The 11,778-nt window shown below is 39.9% G+C and overlaps 1 pseudogene; it reads right to left on the bottom strand.

Annotated features, from left to right (window-relative positions):
• Positions 1 to 733: 733 nt before the first annotated feature.
• LOC126952614 (translationally-controlled tumor protein-like) lies at positions 734 to 1,326 on the bottom strand (annotated as a pseudogene).
• Between the last annotated feature and the right edge of the window lie 10,452 nt (positions 1,327 to 11,778).

Here is an 11,778-nt window from a genome sequence, read left to right as displayed (position 1 = left end):
CTGCCAGGTCCCAAGCCCATATTTCTTGCTAGCAAAAAAACATAAGGTAAAATAAATATTCTTCACGAAGAAAGAAAAATTTGCCAGATGCAGTGACTCACGCCTGTAATCCCAGCACTTTGGGAAGCTGAGGCAGGTGGATCACTTGAGGTCAGGAGTTCGAGATAAGCTTGGCCAACATGGTGAAACCCTGTCTCTACTAAAAATACAAAAATTAGTCAGATGTGGTGGCAGAAGCCTGTAATCCCAGCTACTTGAGAGGCTAAGGCAGGAGAATTGCTTGAACCCAGGAGGTGGAGGTTACAGTGAGCTGAGATCACACCAGTTCACTCCAGTTTGGGTTACAGAGCAAGATTCTGTCAAAAAAAAAAAAAAAAAAAAAGAAAGAAAGAAAGAAAGAAAGAAAGAAAGAAAGAAAGAAAGAAAGAAAGAAAGAAAAAAGAAAAGAAAAATTTAAAAAAAAATTGAAATTAAAATACAAAATTAAATATGAATGCAACAATGACAAGATAAAATAATTAGACTGATGATCCAAGGAAATAAAAAGCTATAAAATATAAAATAGAATAAAAATATGAATTGGATTCATTAGTTTTGTTTTTTTTTTTTTTAGTTTAAATGAATTTTATTTTTAGACAACCCACATAACAGGAAACAATGCCTCCACTCCAAATAAATCACAGTCAAAATAAATGAAGAGCTCAAGATGACATCAGTCCCATTTGTCTTAAGTCCTGGTGTTGTGCGGATGACACGCAGAAGCCAGTTATGATGACAGGTGATAGATCCAAAGTAATTGCCAAATTTGTTAACATTTTTCCATTTCTAAACCATCCTTAAAGAAATCATATATGGGGTCACACGATCTTCATGGTAGTCCAGTAGAGCAACCGTGCCATCTGGATTCATGTTTTCAGCAGTAAAGAACTGGTAGTTTTTGAAATTAGCAAGTATGTCCTTGATTTGTTCTGAAGCCCCTGTCATAAAAGGTTTTACTGTTTCTGGTCTCTGTTCTTCAAGTTTGCCTTTGATCGATTTCATGTAATCTTTGATGTACTTCTTGTAGGTTTCTTTTGTGAAACTTGTTTCCTGGATATGACGGTTCAGGACAATATCAACACCAGTGATTACTGTACTTTCTGAACCTTCGCCCTAGAGGCCTTCAGCGGAGGCATTTCCACCAATGAGCGAGTCATCAACGTTATCTTCTATCCTACAGACCATCTTCCCCTCCACCTCCAGGTACAGCCCATTCACAACCTCCCAGATCTTGTAGATGTTGGAGACCATCTCATCGTGGCTGATGAGGTCCCGGTAGATAATCATGATGGCGGCTGAAGGGAGACAATGCGGCGCTAGCTTAGCAGGAGCCTGAAGCTTGCAGCGAGCGCGGTGCAGCCTGAGCAGTGCTAGGGTGGAGAGGGGAGTGGGGGGGGGGGAAAAAAAGTTAGATTCATTAGTCTTTTATGAAAAATATAATTATGGATTAAAAACAGAAATTCTAAGCTGAACTAGGAATAAATATAATTTCAAAAGGATGTGAAAGTATTATTTTTAACAGAAATATAAATAAAGACAAAGTAGGAAAAACAAAATAGAGGCAGAATACTTAAAGAATAAACAAGTAGGCCGGGCGCGGTGGCTCAAGCCTGTAATCCCAGCACTTTGGGAGGCCGAGATGGGCGGATCACGAGGTCAGGAGATCGAGACCATCCTGGGTAACACAGTGAAACCCCGTCTCTACTAAAAATACAAAAACTTAGCCGGGCGAGGTGGCAGGCGCCTGTAGTCCCAGCTACTCGGGAGGCTGAGGCAGGAGAATGGCGTGAACCCGGGAGGAGGAGCTTGCAGTGAGCTGAGATCCGGCCACTGCACTCCAGCCTGGGTGACAGAGCGAGACTCCGTCTCAAAAAAAAAAAAAAAAAAAAAAAAAAAAAAAAAAAAAAAAAAAAAAAAAAAAAGAATAAACAAGTAAAATTGAAATGGGGAAATTAGATAAAATAAATGAAATAAGATAATATATGTAAAGTGCTTCTCACAGTAAAGTGATGTTGAGATGTTGCTCTATAAAACAACACTTATCTTTTATAAAATTTGAAAATAAAAGATGAGGGGATAATGGGGGGAGGAAGGAGTAAAGAGTCCTAGTGAAAGCAAACGAGGAGTCTTTGGCAAAATTTTCACTTAGCTTTCTCTAGAGTTAGGGACTGGATAGCTGGGAGATAGCAAGCGCAGAGGAATACAAGGTCTCTATCCCCTCTGTCCTCGTCCCATATCCCCAGTAATCTTGCATCTCTTTATGGTATCCATCAGAGGGGACCCAGAGCTGTCTGAAAGAGCCTCACCACAAACTGGATTCGTTGACTTCACACCTGTCGAGCCACCAACTCTTTTCTTTGGGATCCATAAGAATAGCTCATGTAGGGATCCAGAAGTGCATTGAAAGTATTTGGTAGTCCTCAGTGTAAGCACAGATGGCTTCCTATTCTCATCCTTGGATGCAAAAATATGTCCGAGTAGTAATGGTAGTTAGTGATAATATTCTGAAGATCTATGAGATGGCCATATTTCTTCATAATCTGTTTAAAGAATGGATTTAAAAGTCACCTGGAAGTGGAAGCATTTAACTAATGTTTAAATAAAGTTGTATTAGAATGTTGCTAGGAAGTGAGAGATTTATGGTAAAGTGAAAGTGAAGGTTCTATCAAGGACAAGAACACAATTTAGGAAAAGGAAGTATTAAGGTTCACACAATAATTTATATATATATATTTGCACATACAAAATCTATATATGTATAAATATATTTCATATATAACCCCCCAACACAAGACAGCAAGTTCACCCTCTGGAGATAGGCTTACTTATAAAATAGAGATAAATATTAAGAAATCAAGCCAATAACAGGCGCTTAGTCAAGGAAGCAACTTCTAGGGAATACTTTAGATCTCTTCACTGGTCTACATATACTTGTATGAAGATTCAGCTAGGAATGCCTTTGACAGAAACTGTACTGTGATCACAGTGACCCTAAAACTTGAGCATGCTTCAGTATCACTGGACTCTGAGATGAAGATTCAGACATTGGGGTGGGGTCAGAGAATGTGCATTTCCAACAAGTTCCCAGATAATCTTCATGCTGTTGGTCAGAGGACTACACTTTGAGAGCCACAGGCTTATATTTAAAAGCATTTTCTTGTACAATTTTCTTGTACAACAAAAGATTGGAGGTAGGTGGTTTCTGGTTGGCTATGGCTCCATAAGGTCTTTAAAGGCAAAATCCCTTTCTAATTTACTGTTCTGACATCTCTGGGTATTAGCACCTTATCCATAGAAATGCGACCTCCCTGCCCCCCATCCTGGCCCTGTGGTCACAGCATTGCCAACACAGTTCCAAGGCTTCCATCTTCACATTGTCAGATCCAAGAGAAGTTCCTCTTCAAAAGTTTAGTTTGTTTAGTTTCCTTATTCTCTACTTTCAAGGTCCAGCTTCTTTATCCTTTGTGCCTCCCTGCACCTGGTTCCAGTAAACAACTCTCCCACCGGTCCTTATCTACAGAGCCCACATCTGCTATTCACTCTGTAATTTGTCCCTCCCACTGTAACAGTTCTTCCCGCCAAAGCTGTCTTTCAAGTTAACCAATTGGGTTCAGTTTAGATTGTGTTGTCCAACTCCAGCCAACAGGGACAGGACACAGTAGTAGGGACAAGCTGCGTTAGGAATAAAAACTCTTTCCCTCCTTTATTCAGTGTGCTCTCATGGCAACTGCAAGAAGCACCCTTCTGCAGAAGTAAATTTGCCTTGCTGAGAAATCTTTTGTTTGAGTGCTCATTTTCTTTGTGACTCCAAGTGTTGCTTCCAACAATATGATCCCATTCAAGGCAGGAAGAAAAAGGGAAGGAATAGCAAGCACAAGGCTTTTACTTCCCAAGACTCTGTTTTTCAAATCAAAACTCTGTTTTTCAAAAAAGAAAATCCTTTCCAGAACTTCCAACCAGCTTTCTTTTATCTCTCATTGGCCAGAACTGGATCACACACCACTCTGCCACTGTCTTCCAACCAATTACTGTATTGACCAAAGGGATGAGATGACAATTACTGGCTTACACTAATAAGGATTCATTCCCTGGGGCTGGAGAATAAGTCTACCTTCTCTGAAATTAAGGTGTCTCTGCCCACTGCCTGAATAAAATAAGATTTCCTTTATCAGGGAGAAAGGTGAGGAATGGCTGTTGGATAAGCAACAAACAATGGCTACCAAAAGAGCCCACCTCATGCTGTAGCAGTGAAACAGCAAAAGAGCTGACATAACTACTCCATTTTTGTTTAAGAGGGCTTTGCCCATTCTTACACATAGGCTAGGATAATTTTAGAGCAGTGAGACAATATGCAAAAACAACCAGTAAAGTCTAGGGTTAAAGGGGAAGTAAATATGGTTTGTTTAAGATTTATTATTTATTTTTAACTTTTAAGTTCAGGCTTATATGTATAGGTTTGTTATACAGATAAACCTGTGTTATGGGGGTTTGTTGTACGGATTATTTTGTCACCCAGGTATTAAACCTAATATCCATTAGTTGTTTTTTCCTTATCCTCTCCCTCCTCCCACCCTTATCCCTCAAGTAGACATATTGTTGCCTTCTTTGTGTTCATGATTTCTCATAATTTAGCTACCACTTATAAGTAAGAACATGGAGTATTTGGTTTTCTGTTCTTGCTTTAGTTTTCTAAGGATAATGACCTCCAGCTCCAGCCACATTCCCACAAAACACATAACTTCATTCTTTTTTATGACTGCTTAGTATTCCATGGTGTGTATGTACCACATTTTCTTTATCCAGTCTACCACTGATGGGTGTTTAGGTTGATTCCATGTCTTTGCTATAGTGAATAATGCTGCAGTGAACATGCATATGTCTTTATGGTAAAATTATTTATAATCCTCTGGGTATATATGCCCAGTAATGGAATTGCTGGACTGAATGGTAGTTCTGCTTTTAGCTCTTTGAGGAATCACCATACTGCTTTCCACAATGGCGGAACTAATTTACATTCTCACCAACAGTGTATAAGCATTCCTTTTTCTCTGCAACCTCACCAACATCTGTTATTTTTTGACTTTTTATTAGTAGCCATTCTGACAGGTGTGAGATGGTATCTCATTGCAGTTTTGATTTGCATTTCTTTAATGATCAGTGATGTCGAGCTTTTTGTCATATGTTTGTTGGTCACAGGTATGTCTTCTTTCGAAAAGTATCTCTTCATGTTCTTTTGCCCACTTTTTAATGGGGTTGTTTTTTCTTGTAAATTTGTTTAAATTTCTTAGAGATGCTGAATACTAGACCTTTGTCAGATGCATAGTTTGCAAAATTTTTCTCCCATTCTATAGGTTATCTATTTACTCTGTTAATGGTTTCGTTTGCTGTGCAGAAACTCTTTAATTAGATCCCATTTGTCAATTTTTGCTTTTGTTGCAATTGCTTTTGGCATCTCCATCATGGAATCTTTGCCTGTTCCTATGCCCAGAATGGTATTGCTTAGGTTGTCTTCCAGAGTTTTTGTAGATTTGGGTTTTACCTTTAAGTTTTTAATCCATCTGGAGTTGATTTTTGTATGTGGTATAAGGGAGGGGTCCAGTTTCAGTCTTCTATATATGGCTAGCCAGTTATCCCAGCACCATTTATTGAATACAGAATCCTTTCCCCATTGCTTGTTTTTGTCGGCTTTGTTAAAGACCAGGTAGTTGTAGGTGTGCAGCCTTATTTCTGGGCTCTCTATTCTGTTCCATTGGTGTATGTTTTTGTTTTTGTACAAGTACCACACTGTTTTGGTTACTGTAGCCCTATAGATAGTTTGAAGTTGGGTAGTGTGACACCTTCAGCTTTGTTCTGTCTGCTTAGCGTTGCCTTGGCTATTTGGGCTCTTTTTTGGTTCCATATGAATTTTAAAATAGGTGTTTTTTTCTTGTTCTAAGGAAAATATTATTGGTAATTTGATAGGAATAGTACTTAACGTGTAAATTGCTTTGGGCAGTACGGCCATTTTAATGATATTGATTCTTCCTATCCATGAGCATGGAGTATTTTTCCATTTGTTCGTGTCATCTCTGATTTCTTTGAGCAGTGTTCTGTAGTTCTCATTGTAGAGATCTTTCACCTTCTGGTTAGCTATATTCCTAGGCATTTTATTCTTTTTGTGGCAATTGTGAACGGGATTGCATTCGTGATTTGGCTCTCGGCTTGATTGTTCATGTACAGGAATGCTAGTGATTTTTGTACTTTGATTTTGTATTCTGAGACTTCACTGAAGTTGATAATCAGTTTAAAGAGCTTTTGGCCTGAGACTGGGCTTTTCTAGATATAGAATCATGTTATCTGCAAACAGGTATAGTTTGACTCCCTCTCTTCTTATTTGGACGTCCTCTATTTCTTTCTCTTTCCGGATTGCTCTGGCCATAACCTCCAATACTATGTTTAATAGGAGTGGTGAGAGAGGAGGACATCCTTGTCTTGTGCTAGTTTTCAAGGAGAATGCTTCCAGCTTTTGCCCATTCAGTATGACGTTGGCTGTGGGTTTGTCACAGGTGGCTCTTAATATTTTGTGGCATGTTCTTTCAACACCTAGTTTGTTGAGAGTTTTTAACATAAAGGGGAGTTGAATTTTATTGAAAGCCTTTTCTGCAAATATGGTATAATTAGGTGGTTTTGTTTTTAGTTTTGTTTATGCAATGAATCACATTTATGGATTTGTGTATGTTGAATCAGTTTTGCATCCCAGGGATAAAGCCTACTTGATGGTAGTGGAGAATTTTTTTGATGTGCTGCTGGATTTGAGTTGCCAGTATTTTGTTGAGGATTTTACATCAATGGTAATCAAGGATATTGGCTTGAAGTTTCCTTTTTCTGTTGTGTCTCTGACAGCTTTTGGTATTAGGATGGTGCTGGCCTCATAGAATGAGTTTGGGAGGAGTCCTTCCTCCTCAGTTTTTCAGAATTGTTTGCATAGGAATGGTACCAGCTCTTCTTGGTACATCTGGGAGAATTTGGCTATGAATCTGTCTGATCTTTGGCTTTTTTGGATTGGTAGACTATTTATTACTGATTCAATTTCAGAGTTCATTATTGGTCTGTTCAGGGATTCAATTTCTTCCTGGTTCAGTCTTGGGAGGGTGTATATGTCCAGGAGTTTATCCATTTCTTCTAGATTTTCCAGTTTGGGTCCAGAGAGGTGTTCATAATATTCTGTGATGGTTATATGTATTTCTGTGGGGTCAGTGGTAATCTCCCCTTTGTCATTTCTACTTGTGTTTATTTGGATAGTCTCTCTTTTCTTCTTTATTATTCTACCTAGCAGGCTAACCATTTTATTATTTAAAAAACAAACAAACAAACAAACAAACAAACAAAACTCCTGGATTCGTTGATCCTTTTAATGGATTTTTGTGTGACTCCTTCAGTTCAGTTCTGATTTTAGTTATTTCTTGTCTTCTACTAGTTGAGATTGGTTTGCTCTTGGTTCTCTAATTCTTTTCACTGTAATGTTAGGTTGTTAAATTGAGATCTTTCTGATGTGAGTGTTTGGTGCTGCAAATTTCCCTCTTAACACTGAAATGGCTGTGTCCCTGAGATTCTGGTGTGTTGTGTCTGTGTTCTTATGAGTTTCAAAAAGCTTCTTGATTTCTGCCTTAATTTCATTATTTACCAAGAAGTCATTCAGGAGCAAGTTATTCGATTTCCATATAAGTGTAGGATTTTAAGCATGCTTTTTAGTCTTGAATTCCATTTTTATAGTGCTGTGGTGCTGTGGTTGTTATGATTTCAGTTATTCTGCATTTGCTAAGCAGTGTTTTATGTTCAATCATGTGGTTGATTTTAGAGTATTGCCATGTGGCAATGAGAAGAATGTATATTCTGTTGTTTTGGGGTGGAAAGTTCTGTAGATGTCTGTCAGGTCCATTTGTTGCAGTGCTGAGTTTAGGTCCTGAATATTTTTGTTAATTTTCTGTCTCAAAGATCTGTCTAATATTGTCAGTGGGGTGTTAAAGTCTCCCACTAGTATTGTGTGGGGACCTAAGTCTCTTCAAAGGTCTCTAAGAACTTGCTTTACGAATCTGTGCACTCCTGCGTTGGGTGCATATTTAGGATAGTTAGGTCTTTTTGTTAAATTAAACCCTTTACCATTATGTAATGTCCTTCTTTTTTCTTTTCTTTTTTTTTTTTTTTTTTTTGTTGGTTTAAAGTCTGTTTTGTCTGAGATTAGGATTGCAATGTCTGCTTCTCTCTGTTTTCCATTTTCTTGGTAGATTTTTATCCATTCCTTTATTTTGAGCCTATGTATGTCACTGCATGTGAGATGAGTCTCTTGAAGACAGCATACTATTGGGTCTTGCTTCGTTATCCAGCTTGCCACTCTGTGCAATCAACATTTAGCCCATTTACATTCAAGGTTAGTGTTGAAATTTGTGAATTTGATTCTGTCATCATTATATTAGCTGGTTATTAGGCAGACTTGTGTGGTTGCTTTATAGTGTCACTGGTCTGTGTACCTCAGTATGTTTTTGTAGTGGCTGTTAATGGTCTTTCTTTTCCATGTTTAGTGCTTCCTTCAGGAGCCCTTGTAAGGCAGGTCTAGTGGTAATGAATTCCCTGGCACTTGCTTGTTTGAAAAGGATCTTATTTCTCCTTTTCTTATGAAGCTTACTTTAGCCACATAGGAAATTATCTGTTGGAATTTCTTTAAGAATCTTAAATATTGGCCCCCAACCTCTTTTGGCTTACAGGGTTTCTGCTAAGAAGTTCACTGTTAGTCTGATGGGCTTCCCTTTGTAGGTGTCCTGACCTCTCTCTCTAGCTGCCTTTAACATTTTTCCTTTCATTTCATCCTTAGAGAATCTGATGATTATGTGTCTTGAAGGTGATCTTCTTGTGAATTATCTTACTGGAGTTCTCTTCATTTCCTGAATTTGAATATTGGCCTCTCTAGCTAAGTAGGGGAATTTCTCATGAATGACATCCTGAAATATGTTTTCCAGTTTGCTTCCATTCTCCTCATCTCTTTCAGGGACACCAATAAGTCATAGATTTGATCTTTTTACATAATCCCATATATCTCAGAAGTTTTGTTCATTCCTTTTCCTTCTTTTTTATCTTTTCTTGTCTGACTGTCTTATTTCAGAAAGCTATTCATTGAGCTCTGAGATTCTTTCCACAGCTTGGTCTATTCTGCTTTTAATATTTGTGGTTGCATTATGAAATTCTTGTAGTGTGTGTTTTAGCTCTATCAGGTTGGCTACATTGTTTTCTACACTGGTTATTTCATCTGTCAGCTCCTGCATTGTTTTATCATGATTCTGAGTATCCTTGGATTGGTTTCCAATGTACTCCTTCATCTCAATGATCTTCATTCCTATCCATGTTCTGAAATCTATTTCTGTCATTTCAGCCATCTCAGCCTGGTTCAGAGCCCTTCCTGGCAATGTAGTGAGGTTGTTTAGAGGAATGAAAGCAGTCTGACTTTTTGAGTTGTCACTGGTTCTTTCTCATCTTGCTAGGCTAATGTTCCTTCAATTTTTGAAGCTGCTGTTCTTTGGATGGGCTTTTTTCCTTTTATCCTATTTTTTTGAGGCTCTTAAGGGTTTTATTGTGAAGGAAGGTGAGTTCAGCCAACTGGCTTCATTTCTGGAAGATTTTAGGGGGCCAAAGCTCAGTTCCCAACTCCTGGACTGTATGCTCTAACTCTAGGGGACAGCCTCAACTTTGTAATCTGTCTCCTCGAGGTTAGGAATCCACTGTGCTGGGGGGCTGATATGCTCCCAGGTAGCTGTTCACTACACTGCAATGGGTGGTGTTACCCAAAGCGTTTTCAGGATGGTGACAGCAGGATTGTCCTCGTTCTCACATGCAAGCAGCAGTGGCAGTATGGTGGGGTGGGGTGCATGCTTGTTGGCTGCAGCAGGGTGCTAGTGGATGCCAGGGTGCCTGCCTCCATGTAGGCATTCACAGCTGCAGTGGAAGAAGCACGGCTTGAGGAGGAGGAGGGCCCCACTGGCAACTGTGCATGCAGTTGTGCTGGCGGTGGTGTTAGCATGGGGTTTGGGTGCTGATCAGCACAGGTCTGAGTATGCCATCTGTGCACATTGGTGCAGGTGGAGATGGCTGGGGAGGGCCTGCTGTTCTCTGTGCCTACTCTCACTCCAGTGGCAGTGTTGATGCAGGGGCAAGGCATTGGCAGGGACAGGGCTAGTGTGCTCTATGCACACCAAGGCTCTGACTGCAATGGCAGTATGGTGGGGGAGGGAGGCTGGTGGTGTCAAATGCACTCCTGCCAGCAGCAGTGGTGAAGCAGGGTGCATGTGTACACACATGCTGGTGGGGCAAGGAAAGCAAAATCTGCTAGTGTGCATACATGCTGACAAAGCAATGGGGGGGGGGGTGGCCATGGGCTCTGGGGAAGCTACATTGCAGGGAGGGAGTGGATAGACTGGTGTGTGACCATGGAGACCACCCCACTGCAGCTCTCCACTAGTCAGGTATGGTCCACCAGTGCAGAAGCTATAGGGTGGGCCCCCAGGGCACCCAAGGCTGCCCTGCAAGCAGACACTGCCAGGTTGGGGTCCCAGAAGGGGCCAGAAGACCAAGGATTACTCAGGTCAGACCAGTCCAGTCTAATGGGCAAGACCACCCTGCAGAGTTCAGGTCTGACAGTTCCCCTGGGACTAAAGTCTCCTGTGGGAGCTAGTGTGCCAGTTATCCTGGTTCCTCCACTCCTTGGTGGCAGCTTTTCCACCTGGTTGTGTCTAGTTGGTCCTTGTTAAAGATTTGTAGAAGCATAATGACCTAGGACAAATAATTTCCCAACCTCCTCAGACCCTCGCTGCCACCTAGGTGTCTTCAGTCACCGGTTAACTCTTGATCTCAACTCCCTCCTCCTCCCTTTGCCCTTAACATAAAAAGAGCCTGAGATTTGTAATGACTTGAGATGGTATTTTAGAACGCCAGTTCACCATCTTCTCAGTTTTGCTGGTTTTCTGAATAAACCTGCTTTTCTTCCCATTAACCCTTGTTTCTTGTTTCTGGCTTAAGTGGCAAACCTGGATTCTGTTACAATGCCAGGCAACCAGCGGAGATATTTTACACACATATTTCACTAATTCTCACAATATTTTTCTCAGGTAGGAGTTAGTATTCCCACTTTACAGATGAGACTTGAGGAAACTAATAAGTTGTCTATACAGCTAGGAAAGAATTATGATTTGAACTAGCTCTACTGACTTGACAGTTTAAACAATACATTTACATTACTGTGCACTACTGCCTTTTATCTATAGTTCAGAAAAATTATTGTTATCATAATGAAAACCCTCTATTAGGGAGAAAAGGCAAATTTATATCCTGCTTACCATGCAGGATATGTGTATACCATGCAAGATTTTATTTCATAAAAGTTTGAGACAAAAATTTGAATTCTACAAGTAAATAAAGAGAAAATTCTGTCACCAAAAAGAATATATTTCTAATGATAACACAAACCATAATTTCTATTACAGCAGGGACCCCTTATTCTTGAGGATACATTCCAAGACCCCCAGCAAATGCCTAAAACTGCAGATAGTACTGAATCTGATATACACTATGATACTGTGATCTGACCACCAAGAGGATTACTAAGTGACTCACAGGCGAGAAGTATAGACAGAGTGGACATACTGGAAAAGAAATGATTCACATTCCATGTGTGAGATTTCATCACACTACTCAGAACGATACTCAATGGAAAAC

This window comes from Macaca thibetana, chromosome 4 (assembly GCF_024542745.1).
Source record: "Macaca thibetana thibetana isolate TM-01 chromosome 4, ASM2454274v1, whole genome shotgun sequence".
In the NCBI taxonomy this organism is placed as follows: domain Eukaryota; kingdom Metazoa; phylum Chordata; class Mammalia; order Primates; family Cercopithecidae; genus Macaca; species Macaca thibetana.
Note: the sequence above shows the minus strand (reverse complement) of the source record. Positions and strands in the feature narration are given on the sequence as shown.